Source organism: Muntiacus reevesi, chromosome 11 (genome assembly GCF_963930625.1).
Source record: "Muntiacus reevesi chromosome 11, mMunRee1.1, whole genome shotgun sequence".
NCBI lineage: Eukaryota > Metazoa > Chordata > Mammalia > Artiodactyla > Cervidae > Muntiacus > Muntiacus reevesi.
In genome coordinates this window covers 13,042,855-13,069,092 of record NC_089259.1, presented here as the reverse complement: position 1 = coordinate 13,069,092, position 26,238 = coordinate 13,042,855, and positions in this window count along the sequence as shown.

The following is a 26,238-nucleotide window of genomic DNA, read 5'->3' as shown; positions in this document are numbered from 1 at the left end:
TAATGCTGGCCTCATTAAATAAATGGGTAAGTATTCCTTCCTTTATTTTCTGAGTGTGTGTAGAATTGGTGCTATTTCTTCCTTAGAAAAAATGACTTGATAGATTTTACCGGTAAAGTCATTTTGGTCTCAGCTTCTCTATATGGAAACAGTTTTAATTGCTAATTCAATTTAATTACTTGATGTAGATCCATTCAGATTTATTATTTCTTTTAAAGTCAGTTTTAGTAATTTGTGTCTTTCTTGGAACTTGTCCCTTTCATTTAAATTGTCTAGTTTGTTAAATAAAGCTATTCATAATATTCCCTTATAACTTTTAATTTCTTCATAGTTTGTGTTAATGTATCTCTTTTGTTCCTGATTTTGGCAATTTACGTGTTCTTCCATCGTTCCTTGGTCAGGCTAAGTAAAAGCTTATCAATTTTGTTAATGTTTTCACAGAACCAAAATTTAGTGTAATTGAAATTGTTTTTCTGTTTTCTAATTTACTAATTTCCATTCAGATTTTTATTATTTTCTCCTACTCCCTTTGGGTTTGATTTACTTTTCTTTTTCAGCTTCTTATGATGGAAACTTAGATTAGTGATTTTAGATCTTTCTTTTTAATACTGTGTAAGTATTTATCACTAATTTTCCTCTAAGCACTGTTTTAGCCATAGCTTACAGATTTTGATATGATTTGTTCTCATTTTTAATTAGCTCACAATATTTTCTAACTTGTTTTGTGATTTATTTTTTATAATTAAATTTATTTATTTTTAATTGAAGAATAATTGCTCTATAATATTGTGTTGGTTTCTGCCAAGCACCAACATAAATCAGCCATATATACCTATATCCCCTCTCTCTTGAACCTCCCACCCACCTGCCTCCCCATCCTACCCCTCTCGGTTGTTACAGAACTCCGGGTTGAGGGGGTTTGAGTCCCTGAGTGACACAGCAAATTCACATTGTCTTTCTGTTTTCCTTACGGTAATGATGTTTCCATGTTCCTCTCTCCATACATCCTACTCTCTCCTTCCTCCCTGGCCCCGTGTTCATAAGTATGACTTCTTTTTTGACACATGAGCTATTTAGAATTGCGCTGTTTAATTTCCAAATTTTGAGTTCCCAGATTTCTTTTTGTGATTTGGTTTTTAATTTAGTTTCATTGTAGTCATAGAATTACTTAGTATAATTTTAATCCTATTAAATTTATTACTATTTTCTTTATGGAATTGTCATAATATCTATATTGGGAACTTCTCCACATACACTTGAAAAGAATGTGCATTCTGCAGTTGGTGATGGAGTGCATTATATATGTCAACTAGGCCAGTTTGGTTCACATTGTTCACATCTTTCTTACTGATTTTTCTAATTCTGTCAGTTACTGAGAGAGAAGTATTTAAATCACCAACTGAAACTGTTGACTTGTGTATTGCAACTATCATTTTGTCAGTTTTTGTTCCATGCATTTTGGAGCAATCTCTGTTGTAAGGAGCATAATATACACTTAATAATTATTATATCTTCCTGTTACATGTTCTTGCTTTCCTTTTATCACTACTCAATGCCCCCTGTTTTTCTCTAAGAATATTTTCTGTCTTAAAGTCTATTTTGTCTGATGTTAGTGCAGCCACTTCAGCTTTCTTTTGGTTACTCTTTGCATAGTATATCTCTCTAAAAGGTGTCCCTTGTTGCATAAACCTGCTCTAGTTCACTTTTCATTTTCTCCATTGTTAGGTATCTGTGTTAAGCTTTGTTTTATAGATAGTTTCCTTCCAAACACTTAACTACTCCCTTAGAGTAAGAAATTCATTTAGTTACCATTCTTCAAAAAAGAAATGTTTCAAGTTTTTTTTCCATAGTCATATGGACATTATTTTTATGCTTGGGAAATTACAAATTGATGAAAGTAAAAATTATTTTTAATGGAATTGTACTATATGCTTTAAACTTATAATTTAATATAATTCTCAAATCAATCCAGTGATGTAGGTATTTTTATTCTTTTTATACCTGAATAACCTAAGGATCATAGAGATTAAATAACTAGTTCAAGCATATAAAATAAGTATTAAATGAAGGACCCAGAATTTGAATCCAGTCCTGTTAGACTCATTATGATACTATAGAGTTTTCTTCAACACCTTCTCTCTCTTTTCTTCCCACCATGCTCTCCTCACTCACATAATTTTTCCTTCTAATATTCCCCATGCCCTCTCAGATACATAGTGGTTCATAGCAAAATCTATCTCTTCTGTCAGAACTCAGAGATTATGATAAACTCATTCACAGTTGTCAGTAATTAATTGTGAGCTGCCTTATATAAAGATATGGCCAAGAGTGGGAATTTTATCCTTTAAGAACACTATCTCTAATTTTATTCATGGATGATCCATAAGAGAAACACAGGTGAGGATTAAGGAGAGGGGAGTCATTTTCATTATTGCTATTAACTGCGTATGTGTGTGTGTGTGTCTGTGTGTGTCTGTGTGTTACCCTATGTATTCTCAACTAGGTCTTCTGAAACTATCCAATCCTGTGTATCTAGGCTGAGGAACAATATCTCTTTGGGATATAAATTAATGTTCATCACATCACTTCACAAAAGTTTCTAGGAAGATAATCAAAACTGATGTTGAAATTACAGAAAGAATTGGCAAATAGATTGATGGTTGTAAAATCCTTATGTGAGTAACTGTAGAATAATACGGGGAAGGCAAAGAGAAATATAGTCCAAATGAGAATCACTGAAAAGATATAGATATAACCTCTCTATTCTATGCCAAAATAGCAATGACATCTTCAGCATAAAATGTATTACTCAGCATTGATCCACGTCAATAAATCCAAATTTTATGGTATCACCAAAAAATCTTCAAAAGTTATTTACCCTTTTGTATTCTGTGCCAAAAAAAGAAACACAAGGAAAAGACTGAACTTTACAATTTAGCAGATTAGAAGTGCTTGAGGAATTTTATAAATGTTATAAGTAATTTTAGATCCATACAGTGTTATTCCATCTTAATACTTTCCCAGAACTGCCATCTTTTTTTTAAAACCTTCAAAGTGATTTAATGATGATCTTTTAGAAATTTTTCTTTCTCCTAGAAAGAAGGCAATCTGTCATGGAAACAGTAGCAAATGTAAGATGTGTAGGCAATTACATTTTCCCACAGTAGTTAGAATTCTCGAGTTCTGTCCTTATATTTTGTAATGGTGGGAGAACTGTGGCAGAAGGCAGGATGAAGGAAGTGTTCACACAAAGAAGAATATCTAGAAAAGACTTCGGCACATTTCAAATCTCTGTATTTCACTGAGCTTATGCCTTATCGCTAAAGACAAAGAGTAAGATGTAGAATCAAAGAGGAGACTACTAGTAGAAAGGTGAGCACTTCCCTGGGATTCTTATATCAGGGACAATGTGGGCGTGATAAGTTGCTCAGTGCTGTCTGACTCTTTTAGACCTTTTGGACTATAGCCCACCAGGCTCCTCTGTCCATGGGATTCTCTAGGCAAGAATACTGGAGTGGGTTGCCATGCCCTCCTCCAGGGGATCTTCCCAACCCAGGGATCAAACCTGCAGCTCCTGCGACTCTTGCATTGCAGATGGATTCTTTATTGCTGAGCCACCAGGGAAGCCCGGGATAGAATATATACATGCACATATAGTGCATATGTACGTGTACACACCACATTGTTTTTTAACTGGAAAAGTCTCGGAGTGTTGAAAGTCCTAAAATTTGGTCTTAGGTAACCGATAATAATGCCTATTCTTCTCCACTCAATACTAAAGAAATTTTATTTACTTTGGGACCAGAAAAGTCTTTTATCTCTTTCTCCCACCTGCCGTCATACCCACACCTTTTATGGACGTGGCTCCTTGGTTGCTGGCCTTTCCAAGTGATTGAGCTGGACAAGGGTGGCTAGGCAGGTCAGGAGCAGAGACAGGGCTGGCGTTAACTGTATAGCAGTTGGCTTCTCTCTTTCCCACCCTAGGGCCATGTTTTCTGGAATGTAAGATGTGTTGGCTTTTAATTCTGATTTCCCAAACCCAACTGGAAAATTTGAATGTACATGTATCTCCCCTTTTTCTGGGTGTCCAGAGGGTTATCTGAGGGAGTCAGAAGTAGAATTGACTTACCAGAGACACTACACTCTCAAATCTTTACTTAATTCTCGCTAGAATAATAAAATATTCAATATAAGGTATTCTAGACCAGCATTTTAGCTTTGCCAATGAGAAAACTGGACAGCAGAGAGGTTGAGAGGTTTTTTCAGGTCTCACGGCAGGTCTCCACCCATCTGGGACTGAAATTTGCTTCTCCAGTCTCTCAGGCCAACATTCTCCCTACTCTGCTATGCCACCTCCTTGATGGATGCTAGCAGAAGGACATTCTGATGAAAAGGACCTTAAATTTTTACAACAGCTGCTTAAATTTTTTTCTTTACCACCATGCAGTATTATGAGTTAGATTTTGTACTTAAATATTACTTATATAAGTTACTTATTACTGGTGGACTGGTATCTCATTTTAGACATAAGAAAACTGAAGAACTAGGTTGTAGCAACTCCCATGGAGTCTGAAAAATACACCTGAGACAGCTCTTCACAGGGTAGGTGCTCAACACAGGCTTCCAAAACCAGAGGAGTGTGGCTCAATCAAGAGGAATGGCTGCCCATTCACAATGAGCCCAAGGGCACAGCATTCCTCCAATGCCCCAAATAAATCAGGATCTAGATTGCCAAAGGCATCCATAGGCGATTGATGCTGAGACTGCCTGACACTAACACCACACTTTGATCACTCAATCATATCCAAAAGCATGTATTTAGCATCTGTGTGAGGCTCCCTGCTGGCCTTCCCTTTGTGTCTGTGACGTTCTCACTTCCCTGCTTCTCTCCCGTGGCCCTTCATCCTCACCCAAAAACGCCTCAGTGCTCATTCGTCTCACTGCTGGTGTTACCCTTGTCACAGCAAGAGCAGGATCCCTTTTTGGTTCAAGATGCTACTCAAAGAACAGGGCAGAACTGTGAGCGTGGGTCTAGCCTTTATTCCACCGTAGAATCTATGCATCCCCCTGCTTTCACGGATTCTGTGTGAGAAGCACCCTAGACAGTAGTCAGAGTTTATCAGGATGAAATTTCAGCATCTGCTTTCTTCTTTCAGAATGCAGAGTGAGCATTTAGAAGGGTTTTTAGGAAAGCAATTTACAGCCAGGAATTGGAAGTGCTGAAGTGTTTTCGCAAGACCTGTGTCTCAGATTACAGGTTTATGATTTGTCTAAAAATAAATCATTTATTTCAGGCTTAGACTTTAGAAAGAAGAAAAATAAAGCCTTAGAATGATTTTCTTCAAGTTTCCCCGTGACATTCTTTACATCAGGAAGAGAGAAGGGAGAAGGCAAGAGGGAGTTTCTGGAGAGAAGGGGAATCCAGCACTGTTTTTCTTCAGATCATTGATGAGATTACATTTTCCTAGCCATATACATTATTTCCATTTTATGACTCACTCAGACAATTTACTATGTTTAAGATTACATTAATCTCTTTTTGTAATGCTTAGGTCAAATATACATTCTGTGTGTACCATTGGAAATTCTACCTCATATATTCAGCTCTTAGTGTAGATGTTGTTTTTGTGGCTTTGTTTCTATGGTAACTAGAAAAGGTTAAAGCCAAAGTCTCAGAAAACAGAGCGGCTGTGCAAAAAAAAGTATCGTAAATATGTGTGTGCTTCTTAAAATATTCTTCACAAATATGGATAAAAAAATCTCTAATCCACTGTCTTAAAATTAATTTTCCACTCCTAGCATGCAGGTTATTAACCTGAAAATAATATTCTCAAAACAATTTTTTTACAATTCACTCCCTTTCTCTCTCAACTGTAATCTAATGGATGTTTATCTCAAAAGACAGACTGTGTAAATCATGAGAAATGCTGTCGGTGTTCTATATGGAGGAGAGCAAAGGGGAATGGTATTGTTTTCTGACTGAAGCATGCTGTCTTTTTCAAATTTCTCCTTTTAAATCCATTTATACAGGAATAATAAAATATTTTTCCCAGTCTGTTTAAGAACTTGATAAATAAACTTGGGCAACAGTTGACAGTGCCAAGATGTTAAACATTTACCGGCTCTAAGAATGCAGGCTCTTCTTTTTATTGGCTGATGGCCCTCGGGTCCCCGACTAACCCTTTTTATTTCCTCATGTATTTTAACTATTCAGTGAGATGGATTTTAAGAGTTTAGCTTCAAAAGTAACAGTAAATAGGAGTAGAAAATGTAATTCCTATAAGACTTGGAGCCATTACAGTGCTGGATAAATGAGCATTTCTCATATCCACTTGTCTTTCTTATTATATTTCCAAATACAAAGGGAGAGTGGGTGAACCCATTGAGTCATTCCCCTGTCCCCAGTAGCCATTTCATCAGGATGCCACAAAGAGGATTAATACATCCTTTGGTCTGTAATCCCTGGCTTAACTTGTCATCTCCAATCTAAATTCTAAGATTCACCTAAGTTCTCTACAACCTTTTCTTCATTTCCAGATATTTCCATCTAGGACATATAATAAAAATAAAATTATAGCAATAGATATCACAGTTTATTTCCTGCCTTTGATACATCTCGTGTTTAACAGCTAAGAATCAAAATTATCTCGCCCTCAGTTCCCTGGCCCTTCTTCTGCCATCTGGTGGAGAAATAGGGAAGCAGTGAAATTAAGTAGTGTACAGAGAGTTTCCTCACTGAATCCATAAATGCATATCAGCAAATGTTTATGGGGCTATTACTACTATGCGCTCTTTTTATTCAAATAGTACTCTTCCAGGAAGGTACTTGGTGTCATTAAGCTCCATGCACTTCAGATAAGCCAGATTCCGCCCTTGGCCTCAGTGTGTGTTTGTGCTCCGTCGGTCCATCTGTGTCTGACTCTTTGCGACCCTGTGGACTGTAGTCTGCCAGGTTGCTATGTCCATGGGATTTTCCTGGCAAGAATATTGGAGTGGGTTGCCATGGGGATCGTCCCAACCCAGGAATCAAATCCCCATCTCCTGCATTGCAGGCACATTCTTTTTTACTGCTGAGCCACCAGGGAAGCCCTCCTCGGCCCCAGAAGGGCTATGAATTCAAATCTTCCCCACAGTTTCGTATTTTCCAGCAATCAGCTCAACACATATGACAAGGCAGAGACTATTTAAGATGCTGAGGTGCCATTTAGCTCATTATAGTGGTAATGTACTTTGTAATGATATTCTGACCCTGTGATACTCAGCTTTTCTGAGCATTTTCAAAAGAGAGAGAGAGAAAGAAAGAAAGAGGGTGAGAAACCGGGGCCGGGGTAGGTGGGGTGGAGAAACTCTCTTATGCCTTATGAAGCAAAAAATAAAGTTTGGCAACATTTTTTAGTAAGACATTTAAGAGTGCCTGAAAGAGAAAGAAAAATGAGAAAAAATAACATCTCTGTGAACTGTCTGCATTCTTATCCATTCCTAATTTGCTGACTATGGAGAGTAGAGATGTGATAGTAATCATACTGACACAGTCTCAAGAGAAGTGACAGTCTTCTCAAATTAGCGTGACCAAAATGATGCGACAAGCCTATTGAATTGGCCCATATATAGCCAAATCTGAATTCCCTTCTTCCTGCCAAAACCCACAGAGAAGAGGTAGCCATAAATCGTGCCGGAGATGCCATGATTGTTACTAAATGTCCTGTGGATTTCAAGGAAATGTGGCTCTTTATACCATGGGTTCTGGGGGAAGCCACTCAAGATAGAAAGGTCATTCTACTTTATGTTGAAAGAGGCTAAGGGCTTGGTCTGTTCCATATGCTCTTTGGTTTTGAAGGACATTTAAATCTAAGAAAGGTCCTTTATAGTATTCCAGAGTCATTACTATAGCATAGCGGAAAAAATAATGCTGATGCAACCAACATACACTCAATTCAGATGGCCCTAGCAGGGGATGTGGGTGGAGCACAGTAATCTCCAACTCCTGTTTCCTGCCTCCTCCATTCAGCATACTCTTGGGCCAAACCTAGGACGAGCAGTCTACCAGAAATTATCCTCCTGCTTAAACAGGAGATAGACGCATTCCTAGAGGTATACCTAGGACATGCCTACCTATAATTGTCAGTGGCTATAGTTTGAACATATATGGATATGTGATGGCTTTTCTAAACAAAATGAGAATTTATCTCATCCGAAAATATAAACATAAATACTTTAAAAATATACCATCTGGAGTTTTAGTAGCTGCTTCTCTCTTCTATCTCCCGTCCCGCAACGCATCCTGATCTGCTGCAGTTACCTGAAAAGTCAACATAGATTCACGATAGCCTCCCAGAAATTCTGCTCCCACCGGAGTGTCTACAAGAGGGCTAATCAGACTCTCTGCTCAGAAGGCGAGACTCTGGAACCTGTAGGAGAGGAGCTGACAGTTACTGAGAGCCAGTATAGTTCCTTAACATCAGGTTATATCAGTCCAAACTCAGCTTTCATTGAAGTTGCTTCTATAGTGTAAGTGCAGTGTACCTTGATGACAGCAAAATACCCCCAAAACCTTGCTTATGACAAAGATGAAGAAGAAAAATGAGCTGAATCCAGATACATTTGGACTAGTACACATTGAGAGATAGATATCAAAAAAGGATGTTTCTGGAAGAAAGATAAAATATTCTGTCCTTTTTTAACATTTTAATCAAAACTTGAAAACTATGAGGTATGTCTTTCAAATTTGTCCAATAAACATTTACCTGAGTATGCTCTAAACACCAGGCTTTATGCTAGGATTTGGGGAGATTGGACATGAGTGATGCAGAAAGCCTTACTTCTGGAAGGCTAAAGTCAGACTCATTGATTATGCTGTTGGTAGAAAGCTGGGGGAACTAAAAATTGAATGACATCATCAAAAGCAAAAATCACGTAGACCTTCATTGGGCTTAATTTAGCAGGGATATATGTGAAATTCTGAACTAAGGATCAAAAAATATAATAATCTAGCAATGCCATTACGGAATGGGAAGACAGGGCTTAGCAGCTGCTTCACGAAAAAGACTTAATGGTTTGAGATGACTGACATAGGGTGACAATGTAGTGCAGCTCCCCCAAAACCAGTACAATGTTGGGGCACATCATATAGATATAAAGATCCAGAAAAAGTTGGCAACTACCCACTTCCATTCTGTGATGGCTCTACTGATTCCAGAGCATCCTGCACTGGCTACTGCGTGTCAGTTGAGCCACAGGCAAACAGGAGATCTATTGAGATGGTGATGAGCTAGAAACTAGAAACTATTCCCCAGCAAATATTTATTGAGTGCCTACTTTGTTTCTGTCACTGATTTTGGTGCTGGGGATAAATGGTGGGCAAAACATACAAGGTACCTGTTCACACAGAGGTGACTATTTAATGAAAACAGAATATAAACAAATAGTTGATAGCATTACATACTGATCAGTGGTTTTTTTTCAGTTGCCAAGTTGTATCTGACTCTTTGCGAGCCCATAGATGGACTGTAGCTTGCCAGGCTGCTCTGTCCATGGGATTCTCCAAGCAAGACTACTGGAGTGGGTTGCCATTTCCTTCTCCAGGGGATCTTCTGGCACAGGGGTTGAACCCGAGTCTCCTACACTGGCAGGTGGATTCTTTCCCACTGCGACACCTGGGAAGCCCATACCAAAAAGTACCATTTTAAAACCACCCAAACCAAGTCCCATTAAACACACTGGAAGGGAACTAGAGAATATGATGTTTACCTTGGAAAGGGGGAGATAAAAGAAATATGCAACTGCCTTGAAGTGAAAGTGAAAGTCGCTCAGTCGTGTCCGACTCCTTGTGACCCCATGGACTAGTCCTTGGAATTTTCCAGGCCAGAATAGTGGAGTAGCCATTCCCTTCTCCAGGGGATCTTCCCAACCCAGGGATCCAACCCAGGTCTCCCGCATTGCAGGTGGATTCTTTACCAGCTGAGCCACAAGGGAAGCCTTATTACAATGTAAAGAGGATTTTCTGTAAAAAAGAGACTAAATATATTCTATCAAGTTTGAACTGAAAAAAGAACCAGGGCCAGTGAGCATGAAGACAAAATCAGCTCAATATAAAGTTAAACTCCTATAAATCTGGTCACTCCAAAGGAGATAGAGCCTCTTGAAAGAAGAAATGCTCTTCATCAATATACTCACTATATTGAGCTGTATACTCACTATATTGGGTACTATAATGGGCTGGGTTTGGGTCCTATGTCCACTACTATGAAGATGGGCCAAGGGTTGATAACCAGGCACTTCTCTTCCAAAAAGCAGATGCTAGACAGAAAACAAATAAATGAAAAAAAGTGTTAAATGTCTTCTATAGTAATATCATTTCAAAAACTTCCTAATTGCCCCATGTTTTCTCCAGTTCATGCTTTTCTTTGCTAGAAGAATAATCCTCCTAGATAGCAATTATAATTCTCTTCCTTCTTTCCTTGAAACCCTAAGTAGCTCCTATTTGCCTGAAAAATAAAGCCAAAACTCATTAGAATCTGGACCCTTCCTACCTACCTCTGTCTTATTTCTCCCCTGGACTGCTCTCAAGGTCAGAGCTCCAGCCATTCTGAATTACTTGCAGTTCCCCAAACATTCAAGATCATTCTATGCGTTCAGTCTTTACTCACATTGTCCCCTTTACCACCCTCCCCCAATCCCACTAATTTCCTTTCGAAAGGTCTCCCAAGCATCACCTTCTCTCCAAGCCAATCCTGCTCTCCCTCAGGTAGCATTTATTCACGTGGGCTTTGTGCATGCCTCTGTTTCTTTGTGTGTGTGTGTGTGTGTGTGTGTGTGTGTATGTATGTTAGTTGTTCAGTCATGTCCAGCTCTTTGCAACCCCATAGACTGTAGCCTGCCAGGCTTCTCTGTCCAGGGATTTCTCCAGGCAAGAATACTGGAGTAAGTAGCCATTCCCTTCTCCAGAGGATCTTACCAACCCAGGGATCAAACCTGGGTTTCCTGAATTGTAGGCAAATTCTTTACCATCTGAGCCACCAGGGAAGCCTGTCTGTCTCTATCTTCCATTTGCTTACATGCCATATCCCATGTGATAACCTGTGGGCTCCTCAGAGCAGATGTACTGAGCCTTTGACTCAAAAGCTAAAGCCTTTGAATGTGTGGATCAGAACAAACTATGGAAAATTCTTAAAGAGATGGGAATACCAGACCACCTTACCTGCCTCCTGAGAAATCTGTATGCAAGTCAAGAAGCAACAGTTAGAACTAGACATGGAACAACAGACTGGTCCCAAATTGGGAAATGAGTATGCCAAAGCTATATATTGTCACCTTGCTTATTTAACTTATATGCAGAATACATCCTGTGAAATGCCAGGCTAGATGAAACACAAGCTGGAATCAAGATTGCCGGAGAAATATGAATAATCTCAGATGTGCAGATGAAACCACCCTTATGACAGAAAGCAAAGAAGAACTAAAGAGCCTATTGATGAAAGTGAAAGAGAGAATGATAAAGCTGGCTTAAAACTCAACATTCAAAAAACGAAGATTATCACTTCATGGCAAATAGATGGGGAAACAATAGAAACCATGCAGACTTAATTTTCTTGGGCTCCAAAATCACTGCAGATGGTAACTGTAACCATGAAATTAAGAGACGCTTGCTCCTTGGAAGAAAAGTTATGACCAACCTAGACAGCATAATACAAAGCAGAGACATTACCGACAAAGGTCTATATAATCAAAATAATGGTTTTTCCAGTAGTCACGTATGGATGTGAGAGTTGGACCACAAAGAAAGTTGAGTGCTGAAGAATTGATGCTTTTGAACCAATGCATTGGAGAAGATTCTTGAGAGTTCCTTGGACTGCAAGGAGATTAGACAAGTCAATCCTAAAAGAAATCAGTTGTGAATATTCATTGGAAGGACTGATGCTGAAACTGAAACTCCGATATTTTGGCCACCTGATGCAAAAAACTGACTCATTTGAAAAGACCCTGATGCTGGGAAAGATTGAAGGTGGGAGGAGAAGGGGACAACAGAGAATGAGATGGTTGGATGGCATCACCAACTCAATGGAGATAGACATGAAGTTGAGTAAGCTCCAGGAGCTGGTGATGGACAGGGAAGCCTGGCGTGCTACAGTCCATGGGGTCACAAAGAGTCAGACAAGACTGAGTGACTGAAATAAACTGAACTGAACTGACTGAGCCATATTCATCCTCATGTTTCTGGTAATTGCCTGGCAGAAAATGGCACCTAACAATACACTTTTAAGACAGAAAAAATGGGGGAGGGAAAAGAGTAATAAAAAAAAAAAGGAGAAGGAAAAGGACAGAGTCTTCAAGGACTTGTTTTTTTCTCCCAAATGACAAATTTTGAAAATTATACTCAAAACATCCAGACTTTTTTTTTTTTTTTTGGTCTAAATTGAGTAAAGAATCATAGTGAGAATTTCAGACTCAGCCACGGCAGAAGGTAGATGCAGGGAACATGGGAAGAAGGGATGAAAGGTCTTCATCATGTCCTTCTTGGATGTGGACCAGGATGGACCAGCCAGTGATCCCACCCATGCCACCCACCCGGCACAGGTGTGGAGGCGTCATCCTCAGTGATGTGCCAGGCCTGCCCCATTTCTGGCTCGCTTCTGACTGGCCACTCATGTGGAGAAATGAGCGTGAACAGAGAATTAAAAAGATGACCTAATTCTCTGCTGAAAGCATTTCCAATCATAAGTCTGAGTGTATTTTAATTATACCTGGACACAGGAGCCCTCATCCAGACATAACTGCAGTCCCAAGTGGACTGTCACTGTGGCTGTAAAGATTGGTCTAATCTCGTGGTGATCTCAAGGGCCTGACATCACACTGATCGTTAAGCAACAGTGTGGAGGCACAGCTGCACGTTACCATGGTAACCTCACAAGGCTCGCCTGCAGAGCTTGGTAACAAGAGCGTTTTATTATGGGTCATTAAGGGCAAAAGGCTTCATTTACATTATTTCCTGTAAAATCCTATTATTTCAGGTGTTAAATCCATCTTCATCTATGCTGCTCTTGTGGTAGAAATTGTAAATGTGGGTTACTAGGTAGCGAAACAATAGCAAGCTTCTAGTAAACTGTAAACCAGTGTTTTGTACATAAGAAAAGCATTTTGCCATAGGGATGTGGTGTAAAGAGGCATCCAGTGTTTCTGAAAGCAGAGAATTCTTACTCTGAAAAGAGAAAGGTTCTTCTTTTCATTGTTGGTTCCCTCTGGCCTGAGGAATGCTTTAGACTGTCACTGATACCGATTCTTGGGTCCTCTAATCTGCTAAGCTTGCAAGCTCAGTTACTGAGTCAGGTTTGACTTTCTGCAACCTTATGAACTGTAGCCCGCCAGGCTCCTTCTGCTCATGGGATTTTTCAGGCAAGAATATTGGAGTAGGTTGTCATTCTCCTCCTTCAGGGGATCTTCCCAACCCAGGGATCAAACCTGTGTCTCCTGCACTATGGGCAGATTCTTTACCACTGAGTCATGGGGAGTCTGATTCTGCTGTGTTTTTTTTTCCTTTAAATTTTGTTGTATTGTGGTAAAAACATAATGTGAGATCCACCCATTAACAAATGTTGAAGTGTAGAATATGACATGCTGACTACAGTACAGATCTCTAGAACTTACTCCTCTTACTTAACTGAAACTTTAAGCCCCTTGATGAACAGCTCCTCATCTCCTTCTCTCCCTGACCCTAGTAACCACCATTCAGTCGTTTCTTTGATTCCATGAATTTGACCTAGCCAATCTCTTTCTCATAGCCCAGGCCCCTAGCCCCATCACAGGCTGACCTGGAGCTGATGGACAGTGGTTGCCTCTGATCTATGATGGCATTAAGTCTACTTGGGGGATGGAGCTTACAAGGTCATTCATTCACTCACTGTCCCATCTGCTGCCTATAATTAAGGATATCAATTCTACAAGGCAGAACCACAAATACCACAGAATATGCTCTTCCTTCCAAATCCCTGTGACCAAGCAAGAGTACATTTAGGCTTTTCTGAATGTTCACTAGTCCTCTCAGACCAAGAAGTCTCTGGGGTCTTGTACTCCAGGATGACAGCTGGGAACTAGAGATAAACAGCAAAGGATCTAATCATTACATTTATTTTCTGAATTTAGAACAGCCAGGAGTATATAGAATGCTTCTCTGTTCCAAAAACCACTTGCCTGAATGAGTGGAACAATGAGCATGTCATTGAATTAGTGCCTGATTTCACTGGCTTTTTCTACCATTCTCCAAGGATGGCAGTAATTGACTTCAGATGACCCAAGGCAGAGCAGGAGCCAGCAAATGGGTGTTTGTTGATGCTTTGCTTTATAAAGAAGATGCTACAGATTTGCTGGATCATATTAAAAACAAAAAATTAAAAACCTGTTCCTTAATATTCACCAGAACTCTTAGAGCTAAAATAAGTATATTTTGTGTATGTGTCTCAAATTCCAATCTTTGAATTCTAGAATCAGAGTATCTCTGTTATGAACAGTGCAATTTCTTCTGTTAGAATTGAGTGACACAAGGAAGAAGGCTGGTGAAGTAAGACAACATGATGAATGTTCCAAGGTGTATATCCTGGTGTGATGGAGGAAATGAGATGAGTTTGGTGCAGACTTCGTGTTGAATTGTAAGCTAACACTCAATCTCCAGCATGCTTTCAAGCCCAGAAGATACTACTTGAGGGTTATGACAAAGAGATTATGTTACAAGTTGTTTTTCTTACCCCAGAAAAGGGGATTAATCTATATTATATTTGGAAAATTATGCTGTACTACACATATTTGTACAATATCAGGTATGTAAACACATCCTATATGTAGAACAGAGGTTGTCTTAACTGGTATTTTTATACCAGCAGTTATTACTTACTTCTAAAAGAGTCACAGCTATTTGACACATCAAACACCCCTCTAAAAAGATTTTAACTCAGAAAATGCCCTATTTGAGGAGGTGAATTTTCCTATTCCCTAAATCAGTAAACTAGTTAGAGTTAAAAGGGGCAAAGCGCTAAGGACAAGGTTTCACAGAAAACTCCCAACAACTGGATTAAGAGATTGAATTTAATCACAAATTATTGTCCCTTCTTCAGCTCGAATATATTTACAGTGAACTCTTCTAAAGATTTTACAAATGAAGAATTCTTTCTATTAAATAAAGATAGCTGAATTAAGAATGGTGTTTAGACATAAGTTAATTTTTGTAACCTACATTTTTAATGTCTTTTATCTAGAGTATATGGGATAATTATTGTATAGACTATTAACATAATGTGTATATGTTTAAATATTGTAAGTAGAACATATACAGATCAGTTTGACGGATGCACATATATTAGACAAGTAATGACAAAGACAAAAAGAGAGGAAAAAAATTAAATAAAACTCAATTTTACAAAATGGAAAGGTTTCTCAAATTTAGTGGTGATCAGTTCAGTTCAGTCACTCAGTCATGTCCAACTCTTTGCAACCCCGTGAACTACAGTATGCCAGGTCTCCCTGTCCATCACCAACCCCTGGGGTTTACTCAAACTCATGCCCATTGAGTTGGTGATGCCATCAAACCATCTCATCTTCTGTCATCCCCTTCTCCTCCCAACTTCAATCTGTCCCAGCATCAAGGTCTTTTCAAATGAGTCAGTTCTTTGCATCAAGTGGCCAAAATATTTGAGTTTCAGCTTCAGCGTCAGTTCCTTTCAATGAATATTCAGGACTGATTTTCTCTAGGATGGACTAGTTGGATCTCCTTGCAGTCCAAGGGACTCTCAAGAGTCTTCTCCAACACCACAGTTCAAAAGCATCAATTCTTCTGCACTCAGCTTTCTTTATAGTCCAGCTCTCACATCCATATATGACTACTGGAAAAACAATAGCTTTGATTAGATGGACCTTTGTTGGCAAAGTAATGTCTCTGCTTTTTAATGTACTATCTAGGTTGGTCATAATTTTTCTTGCAAGGAGCAAGTGTCTTCTAATTTCATGGCTGCAGTCACCATCTGCAGTGATTTTGGAGCCCCCAAAAAATAAACTCAGCCACTGTTTCCACTGTTTCCCCATCTATTTGCCATGAAGTTATGGGACCATGTGCCATGATCTTAGTTTTCTGAATGTTGAGTTTTAAGCCAGCTTTTTCGCTCTCCTCTTTCAACTTTCATCAAGAGGCTCTTTAGTTCTTTGCTTTCTGCCATAAGGGTGGTGTCATCTGCATATCTGAGGTTATTGATATTTCTCCCGGCAATCTTGATTCCAGCTTGTGCTTCTTCCAGCCCAGCGTTTCTCATGATGCACTCTGCATATAAGTTAAATAAGCAGGGTGACAATATACAGCCTTGATGTACTCCTTTTCCTATTTGGAACCTGTCTGTTGTTCCATGTCTAGTTCTTTCACTTTAGTTCTCTTATTATTTCTGAAGAAAATCATTATGTCCCCCTTTTTCAGATGTGTGCTGTGCTGTGGTCAGTCGTGTCCAACTCTCTGCGACCCCATGGCCTGTAGCCTGGCGGGCTCCTCTGTCTATGGACTTTACCAGGCCAGAATACTGGAGTGGGTTGCCATTTCCTGCTCCAGGGATCTTCTCCAACCCAGGGATCAAACCTGTGTCTCTTGTGTCCTTGTATTGGCAGATAGATTCTTTACCACCGAGCTATCTTGGGAGCTCTTTTTCAGGTCTGTCTCTAATTCCTAAAGAAATAATCACTTTATTCAGCTTAGAAAAGCTGTCATACTTGTTGTTTGACTCGGGATCTACAAAAAAAAAAAAAGTGCTATTGAAAATGTAAGATTTTGTAATTTTAATCTTTGGCATAGACAAAACAGCTTGAGTGATTTTCTACGTTTGGTTTTTTTAAAGGCATACCCATTTATGAGTATAAATTTAAACTAACAGCGGAACCTTGTTTGATGTTCCCTTTTGCACCGACTGCTTACTTCAAAACTGATTCTATACCTCTTGCCAATATATTTGTCTAAATTATATGTGACCTCAATGTGAGACCTCCCATTCACTCTTTGATTGGATGAAATAGGCACAAGTGTCCACTTTTAAGACATCTTCATAGGCTAGTTGAGAAGCAGCCACAGTCAGGCTTAAAGAGACTATTTAAGTCATGGCTATCTCCAGTGTTGGTTAACAAAGAGATCAATCATCAAAATTTTAAGAGCTGTTTCTTCCTAGTAATATTTGCATTGTTCATATAGAATCTAAGTCTCAAGAGCTTCAAGGACTTCACAGACAGCATCTCATTGCAGCTCTTGATAGGATAATGGGAGGCTGACAGCCTGGCTCTGGAGCACAGGTGGTGATGCTAAGCCATTGTAGTAAGCACTGTGCTTATATTGTTAATGCATTAAGCCATATTCTTTTTTCTTTGGCTGCGTGTGGTCTCTGGTTCAGTGTGTGGGCTTTCTCTAGTTTTGTTGAGCAAGGGCTATACTCTTCGTTGCAGCACACGGGCTTCTCATTGCAGTGGCTTCTCTTGCTGCGAAGCATGGGCTCTGGGGCACACAGGCTTCAGTGGTGGTGGCTCGCACGCTTAGTTGCTCTAGTTGCCCCAGTGCCTATGGGATAGTCCGAGACCAGGTATCAAACCCATGTCAAACCCATGTCCTCTACACTGGCAGGCAGATTCCTAACCACTGGACCACCAGGGAAGTCCCAAGTCATATTCTTTTTTATTTCAGTTTTAAGGACCTCAGGTGCATAGGACAGATGATCATAGTCAGATTATTAGTAGCCATCTGAGAGGTCTTTGACTTGTTTCATTAATTTCATTTTCCATCTTCAATCTCATTCCCTTTCTTGCTCTACTGGAAAAGTATGGAAAAGTATGAGCTGTCCTTTCAGGTCCATTATATGGAAACACATGAATTTATGACTCAGCAATTTCACACCTGGAAATATACCCGAGAGAGAAGCTTGTACCTTCCCAAGGAACAATGCACTTGTCTGTTGATCACAGAGTTATTTGGGAGAAGCAAAGAGATGCAAGTCACTATGTTTATCACTAAGTGGGCAGATAAATAAAGTATGTCTTATATACATATCAAGATATCATGTAACTAACAGTCAAAACCAATGAAGCAGATTCTCATTTAGTAGCATGAAAAATGAATGAAACAGAATGAGATTAGAGCACAATGTCATTTATGTTAACTTTTAAAACCACACACATAAAATAATACTAAGTATTTCTCAGATACAGATTTGTCTCATTTTTAAGGGAAAAACGATGTAGTTTTTTAAGAATGAGAGGAAGAAGGAAAAGGAAAACATACAAAGGTAAGAGGGAAAAAGAAATTCAACAAAGGGTCTATGGATCTAATTTATTAACTATGAGATTGTTAAGCTCTTTACACTAATCATCTTAGTCAAAGTTATAGCAACCTTAGGAGGTAGGCACTGTTATTTCTCTGAGGCTTAGAAAGTCAATTGTCGAAACCAATGGTTCACATCAAGAAAGTGGCAGATTCAATCTACAAATGAAGGACGTCTAGCCCAAGAGTCATCAGGCAGTTATAAAATCACTCATATCTGAGAGCTGTGCTTTTGGTTAAGTCAAGCTTGTTCATTAGGAATTTTCCCATAGTCAGTTGTCTCTGTTACAATTCTACTCTCAGCTTTCAACTGTTAGTTGTTTTTGTTTTCCCAGATTCCAAGAAGTGGATATGAATGTAAAAGAAACACTTTATAACAGACTCTGATAGATATATTCTGCTTTGCACAGGTAAATACACACACATCAGATTTATACTTCAATGTTTCACTGATCTGGTTAGCATGGCTTTGTATGGGAGCTCAGCTTTGCGTTCTGTGATGACCTAGACGGGTGGGATGGAAGAAGGGGAAGGAGGGCCAAGAAGGAGGGGATCTGTGTATACTGATTCACTTCATCGTATAGCAGAAACTAACACAGCATTGTGAAGACGTTATACTCAAATTAAAAAAAAAAAAGATGCATTTTTAGAATTTATTTTCCTGATGTTAAAAGGAAAGGAAGTGATTCCACAATGTGGTGGTTCCTCTGCTGTCATCACTTTACCTGAAGACCTGACATGACCTACAGATTATTTCTCTTTCCACTCCATAGGCTGTTCTCAGTTGGTTATTAAGTTTTTGAGAGTATGTGTTCTGTTTATTCATGATCTAGACTATTTTATAGTTGGTCTTTAAAATATTACATAAACATGTTCCTTCATGAGAATAATCAATTGAATGTCTTTCCTGGAAATTTTATGTGATGCTTCCAGTTTGCTAGAGGTTAAATTTACCAGTGATGAAATGTCTTTAAAAATTTCTGAAATCCAGGCCACACACCTATTACTGAGTTGACCCTTTAATTTCTCTGTAATTGCTTACTGGAAAATGTCTCTTGAGAGCTCTAGCAGAGATGACACAAAAGCTGAATCTGATCAATGAAAGAAAAAGGGAAAGATGAGCCGGGTTCCACAATTGGCATCACTGAATAATGTCATGCTTTAGATTTTCACTTTTCTGTTACATATGCTCACTATGAACTTTCCCGGTGGCTCAGCGGTAAAGAATCTGCTGAGACACAGAAGACACAGGTTTGATCCCTGGGTCTGGAAGATCCCCTGGAGGAGGGCATGTCAATCCACCCCCATATTTTTGCCTGGAGAATCCCTTGGACAGAGGAGCCTGGTGGGCTACAGTCCATAGGGCTGCAGAGAGTCAGACATGACTGATGCCACTTAGCTTGCACACACAGACATGCTCACTACACAATGCAGAGAAAGAAGTAGAAAATTCAACTTGGAAGTTGCAATAAAAAGTATTGATAATCTCATATGAACCTTCAAAAGCTAGAAAAAAAGGAAATTTAGGGGATGGGATGTGAGGGGAAATATTTGTCTTAGATGAACTTTGAGATTTATAGTTCCAGAAATAGAAAAATAATTGAATAGTAATGAAAAAGGACATATTTAATACTTTCTATCTCTTGGAAATTTACATACCCATTGTAACAATCCTTATATTTTCACCAAGAAGAATATAATTAAAGAATTCCATATGAACTTCATTTCTTTGTGCCTTGAACCTCTTTTTTTCATCTACTTATGATGAAAGTTATGGACTGTCTTTTTCCAAATGCACATACATACACCATTTTGAATAAAATTCCAAGAGTTTGTAAATTTAAAACCCCAGAACTTAGAGAGGTCAAATTGATAGAATATGTAGCAACTCAATCTAAATTTTTCCTATAGATATTTTCATAAAGTTTTCTAAGAAACATCTTGACATTTGCCATTTTTGCAGGTGTTCACATATATAGAATGAAAACCAATCATCCTACATCAGGCCAAGTCCAATCTTGACATAATTAGATTTTGTTTATTTTACTGGAGCTGCCTTGAATTTCTCAAATTGTAGACATCATAATAGCGCATCCAGGAACTAGTGTTGAAGGAGGTAAAAAATATCTAGTTACCAAGGAGAAGGCTGGTGATGCCTTGTGCTTGTGGAAAGGAGGTGATACTAACCATCTACCTCAAACTAATAGATGAGAACTGAGAACTTATCAAAGCTTATAGCTTTTTAAAAAGTGAATCTAGAAGAGTGCACCAGTGGTATAGTTGACACTCAATTAAAATATTCTTGTCTAGCCCCCATGTTAGGTACATCTGTAAGGTTTAATGCAGTCATGAGAGCAAATAGAAGTGTTATTTCCCGGATGCACTTAATCAAATTGAGAAGTGATATCAGTTTATTGTATCTTGGGGTGTTCTACAGAGAAGCATCTATCCACTAGAGAAAGCTTTAGACCCTAAAGCTGTACCTGAAAGTGAAAGTGAAAGTGAAGTCCCTCAGTCGTGTCTGACTCTGTCCATGGGATTTTCTAGGCAAGAGTACTGGAGTGGGTTGCCAAATGCTCATCTCTGTTCCAAACCAAGGATGCAGCGGTGACATTAGATTCCATTCATTTAGCTAAGACATGGCTAATGAAGGATGTCATTTTGTATATTCAGATTTTTTTAGTTGCTACTGTGTGCACCCATGCGTGCTAAGTCACTTAAGTCTGTGACCCTATGGACTGTAGCCCTCCAGACTCCGCTGTCACGGGACTCTCCAGGCAAGAATACTGGAGTGGGTTGTCATGCCCTGCTCCAAGGGATCTTCCCAACCCAGAGATTGAATCCATGTCTCTTACGTCTCCTGCACTGGCAGGTGGGTTTTTTTTTTTTTTTAACACTCGCACCACCTGAGAAACCCGGTGTAAGTGGTATTATTTATAGCAACATGACAAATTTAAAGTAAAAGATAATGAGAGACAGGAAGTCATTGTGAGGAAGCCTGAAATACAAAATCAGAAAGACTGGGGTTTCTGAGCTCAGGGTCTACCACTTAGTAACTATATGCGTGTACAAGCTCTCTGGGCTTCAATTTTTTCCCATGTAAAGTGAACATATAATATTTATCTGTTAAGGATTTTTTGGGTTTTCATTTCAGTCATCATACTGAGGTATGTTTTTTTCTACATTCCAAATACGCTTTAATTATAACTTTTATAATTATTAAATTAATTGATATATATAATTTAAAAACTCAATATTGCTACAAATCTCAAAACAACAATAATGAAAAAAGCAGCATTTTCTTTCCAAATTCCTACTTCCCAGGGCCAACTACTATTAACTCTTTTTTAATTGTTTATGTCCATTTTTATAACATGCTTGTATCTATTTCTGAATGTTTTCTCACACTTAGAAGGTGTGGGGTGGAATGTGCATGCTTAGTAATGTCCAACTCTTTGTGATCCCCATGGACTGAAGCCTACCAGACTCCTCTGTTCATGGAATTTTCCAGGCAAGAAATACTGGAGTGGGTTGCCATTTCCTTCTCACACTTAGATAGTATATATTAAATTATTAAATTGAAAGATTAGAATTTACTTCTCCTGTTTCACCCTCCAGATACTCACTTCCCCCTCACTCATCCTTCCAGTGTAGCTTATTATGATTTGTGATTACATAAGGATTCAGTATTTATACTGTTATGGCAGTAAACATCATCAGAACTGAGCTATGTAATTTACTATGATTACATTCCTTTCTTAGTTAACTCCCTCCCCCCACCAATAAATAGAATTTATTCTATTTTCTACTTGTTTTTCATTCAAGTCTCCACCTGAACTAGAGTCTCTCAACATGATCAAATGCATCTGGTGTCATCAGTTTCAATTTCTTCTTCCTACAAACTTCTCACAGTTCCTTGCCTTCCTGCTCCAGTCTTCACTGTTTCTAGGACTCTTAAGGATTTACCCTTAGCAGAAGACTGGAAATCCCCTTTGCTTCTCTCCTATAAAAAAGCCTGTGTTTCCTGAATCCCTCTTCCTTGTTTCTTTCTCTCCTTTCTTTCTTTCTTTTTCTTAATTTATATAGAACACATTTTGCTGCTCCCTAAGAAACTGTGTGTGGCAAATCAACTTTTGACACTGACTACATCCGAATGGCTCAGACGGTAAAGCGTCTGTCTATATTGCAAGAGACCTGGGTTCGATCCCTGGGTTGGGAAGATTCCCTGGAGAAGGAAGTGGCAACCCACTCCAGTACTCTTGCCTAGAAAATCCCATGGATGGAAGAGCCTGGTACAGGCTACTGTCCATGGGGTTGCAAAGAGTCGTACACGACTGAGCGACTTCACTTTCACTTTCACATCTGAAAATACTTAATTGGGTTAGGTATATAAATCTAGGTTAGAAAATAGTTTCTTGATGAACAGAGGACATTGTTCTATTGTATTTTAGCTTCTAGTGTTGTCCTTGAGGAGACGGATGCCCCTCTAATTCCTAATCTATATTGTGTGACCTATTTTTTCCTGTTGGATGCTTATGTTTTACTGTTTATGAATGTCACAAAACTTCAGGACTATCATGAACTTTGTTGTGTTTTTCATTTTATTATGCTGCTGTGCATTTGAAGAGCCCTTTCCTCCAAATTCTTATGTTCTCCAGGGAAATTTTCTTGCATTATTTATATAATAACTTCCTCCCTTGTCCTTTCTGTTTCCTTTTCTAAGAACATTTTAAACAATCCTCCTGTTTTTGGTCTGATACTGCACTTACCCTTTGGAGAAAGTTTTTGTCTCCAAATCGTAATTCCTGGAAAAGAAAGGTATAGCAATGCTTACTTCACAAAATTTCCTCATTCAGGGCAGTCAGCACTGCCAGCCATAGTCCTGAGCTCTCAGTCAGGTTGCAGGGATCCAGCCACTGCTCATCACTTACACAATCAAGCAGAATCGGGATTCCCAGTCAACCCTCTCTTCTTTTTTCCTACTCTCCTTCCTCTTTCTCCCTCTCTTTTCTTCATTTGTCTTCCTCATCTCTTTCCTCTACAACCATTTGATTCTCCTCTTCTTTCATCATCTTCCTTTTCCCCTAAACTTCACCATCTATCTGTATTCTAACCCTACTAACCATGACCCCCATTCGATTCTATGTCCCCTCACCAGTTCTCTCTATAGGCTCACTTGTCATATCAGCTGTGGATACAAACCGAGCATGCCATCTGCAGGTAGAAACCAGGCCTAGAGAGGCTGGGCTGACTTGTGAGCCGCAGCACCAGCACTCCAGTGCAAATATGTTAACTCTGGATGCATCCTACCTCCCACTGCACAGCTGTTAATGGGACCTCAAGGCCAAGAACACAAACCCCTGGGCCTCATGCCTACAAAGTATGCAGTGGAAATTCCCCTGAAAAGGCAATTAAGCATTGTGTTTAACTATTAGAAAGTTGTCTCTGAACATTCCAAAGACAAAACAAAACAAAACAAATGAGAAAAGGGTTTCTAATAATTGCCAACATGAACTGAACACTTAACCTGCTGTTCATTTCGCATGTGTTACCTTATTTAAGACATGTTGTAACTTTATGTAATAGACACTTTCACAAGCTTTGATTTCAATATGATGAAATGTATGGAAATTAATTTTGTTACTCATAGAGACATTAAAGGGACTCCTTTACAAGTCTGACTGGTTTTCAAGTCCATGCTGTTAACTAATTGCCTGTGTTGTTTCCTGACAAACATTAAGGGATTAACATAGCCTGCTAGACAAGTCCTGTAGTCCAGAGGCTTGCACACTTTTAAAACAGTCTTCAAGATATACATACTCTCTGCCTGTTTAGCAATGCCTACCTCTTCCACCTGTTGGTAAATCTCAAGGTTTAGAGAAGGATGGTGTCTCTCTAGTCCACCATACATTGTTACCCTGAGCCCTTCCACCCTCACAGAAAAAAAGTAAATATAGCAAAACTAGAGTTTTCCAGATTGTTTCCAGTCTGGCTAATTTCTTTTCAAATAAATCCACTTGGGAAAGTGATCTTTGAAAGACTGTCATAAGAGTTATATTCAGCAAGCTTCTTAAAGTTTATTTAAATTGAGATGATTTCCATCAGCGCAAGTTCCTGATTTGTTTTGCAGTTTCTTGTGACTGTTCTTGTGAGCTGTAGATCCAGTTTGGCTAATGGAGGATAATAAACAAAATGTCCTTGCTTTCTCTCCAGTGTAATTCACTTGGAGACCATAGTTCAAAATCTGGATTCTGCCTGTGAACATGTGTGACCAGTTTGTCAGAATTTCAGTTGACATTGTATATGAGGGTGAGTAGAACTTTTGATCTAACTGAATTTTTTAAAAAAATCTTTCTTTCAAGTTATTGGGTTGTCCAAAATATTTGTTCAGGTTTACAGACACATCCTACAGAAAAACCTGAACAAATTTTTGGCCATCCCAATACTTCAAGCCCTTGAAAAAGTTACCAAGTACATGGCTGTCTATGAGAGCCGCTTTGGCAAGCACAGCTTAAAATTTGTTAGCTTTTCTCCATTCAGGATTTTTTTTTTAAAGATATTTCTATCATCTGTTAAACTGATATGCTTTTTCTTTGATGGTGATATAAACTTTTTGCCTTATTTTCAGGGCATTTTGCTATGTCTTCAGGGCATTTTTTCTATTAAAATATTGTTAATTGCTTAGTTGTGCTTTGTGACCCCATGGACTGTAGCCCACCAGGCTTCTCTGTCCATGGAACTGTCCAGGCAAGAATACTGGTGTTGGTTGCCATTTCTTCCTCCAGAGGATCTTCCTGACCAAGGAACTGAACCCAGGTCTCTTGCATTTCAGGCAAATTCTTTACCATCTGAGCCATCAGGGAAGCCCACTTTAAAGTATAATTAACCATATATCAAATGGTAAGATATGTTCTTCACAGCTAGTTAAATCTATTACCTGTTTCATAACAAGCAGGGAGAATGAATAGTCTGTTGCAGTCTCCACAATAAGGAATAGAACCTCATATTCAAATGGATTCCAAGGTCTTTCTGAGCCCATTTGTTGCTCTAAGCACTGTCACCACCAGGAGACCCCATATGGTGAATTTCGGCAGAGAATGAGGGCCAGTAGGTACCTAAGTACACTATATTGAATATTGTGCCCCCCCCACCACCAAAAAAAAAAAAACATTCATGTCTGCCTGGAATCTCAGAATGTGACCTTACTTAGAAATAGGGTCTTTGCAGATATAATTAGTTAAGATCAGACCATAGTGGATAAGAGTGGGGGTTAAATCCAGTGACTTTTGTCCTTATAAGAAGAAAGATAGAGATAGAGGGTAGATACAAGGACTGGAGTGATGTACCTATAAGCTAAGGATTACTGGAAACCACCAGAAACCAAGAAGAGACATGGAAGGCTCTTGTCTAGGACTTTCAGAGGAAGCATGGCCCTGCCAATATCTTGATTTTGAACTTCTAGCCTGCAGTACTTTGGGACACTATATCTCTGTTATTTAAGCCATGTGGGTTGGGGGTCATTTGTTGCAGTAGCCCAAGGAATGAATACACTGAGAAACTGGTGAATGACCTTACTGAAGAGGAGTGATCACAGTTAACATTGTCCGGTCGCCCATGTGTAGGACTTTAAACAGCTGTACTGTGGGCAGTGGGTAAGAGGAATGACCGGGGAATTAGTGGCAGAGTGACCAGAGATGGGATCATCTCATTGCAAGTGAGAAAGTAACTGCTAAGGCAATAAGGAAAATCCAAGCTCAATGTGAGCCTTGGAATGCAGGGTTACAGCTGCAAATTAAAGATTAGACTTTAGGAGAAAACTGGGAGGGAAGAAACTCAATAACCTGCTCTGCTTCACAGCTCTACCAGTGTTCATTGCTTTGGGAAATCCAGGTCCAGGACTAGACCCAAACCAGGAC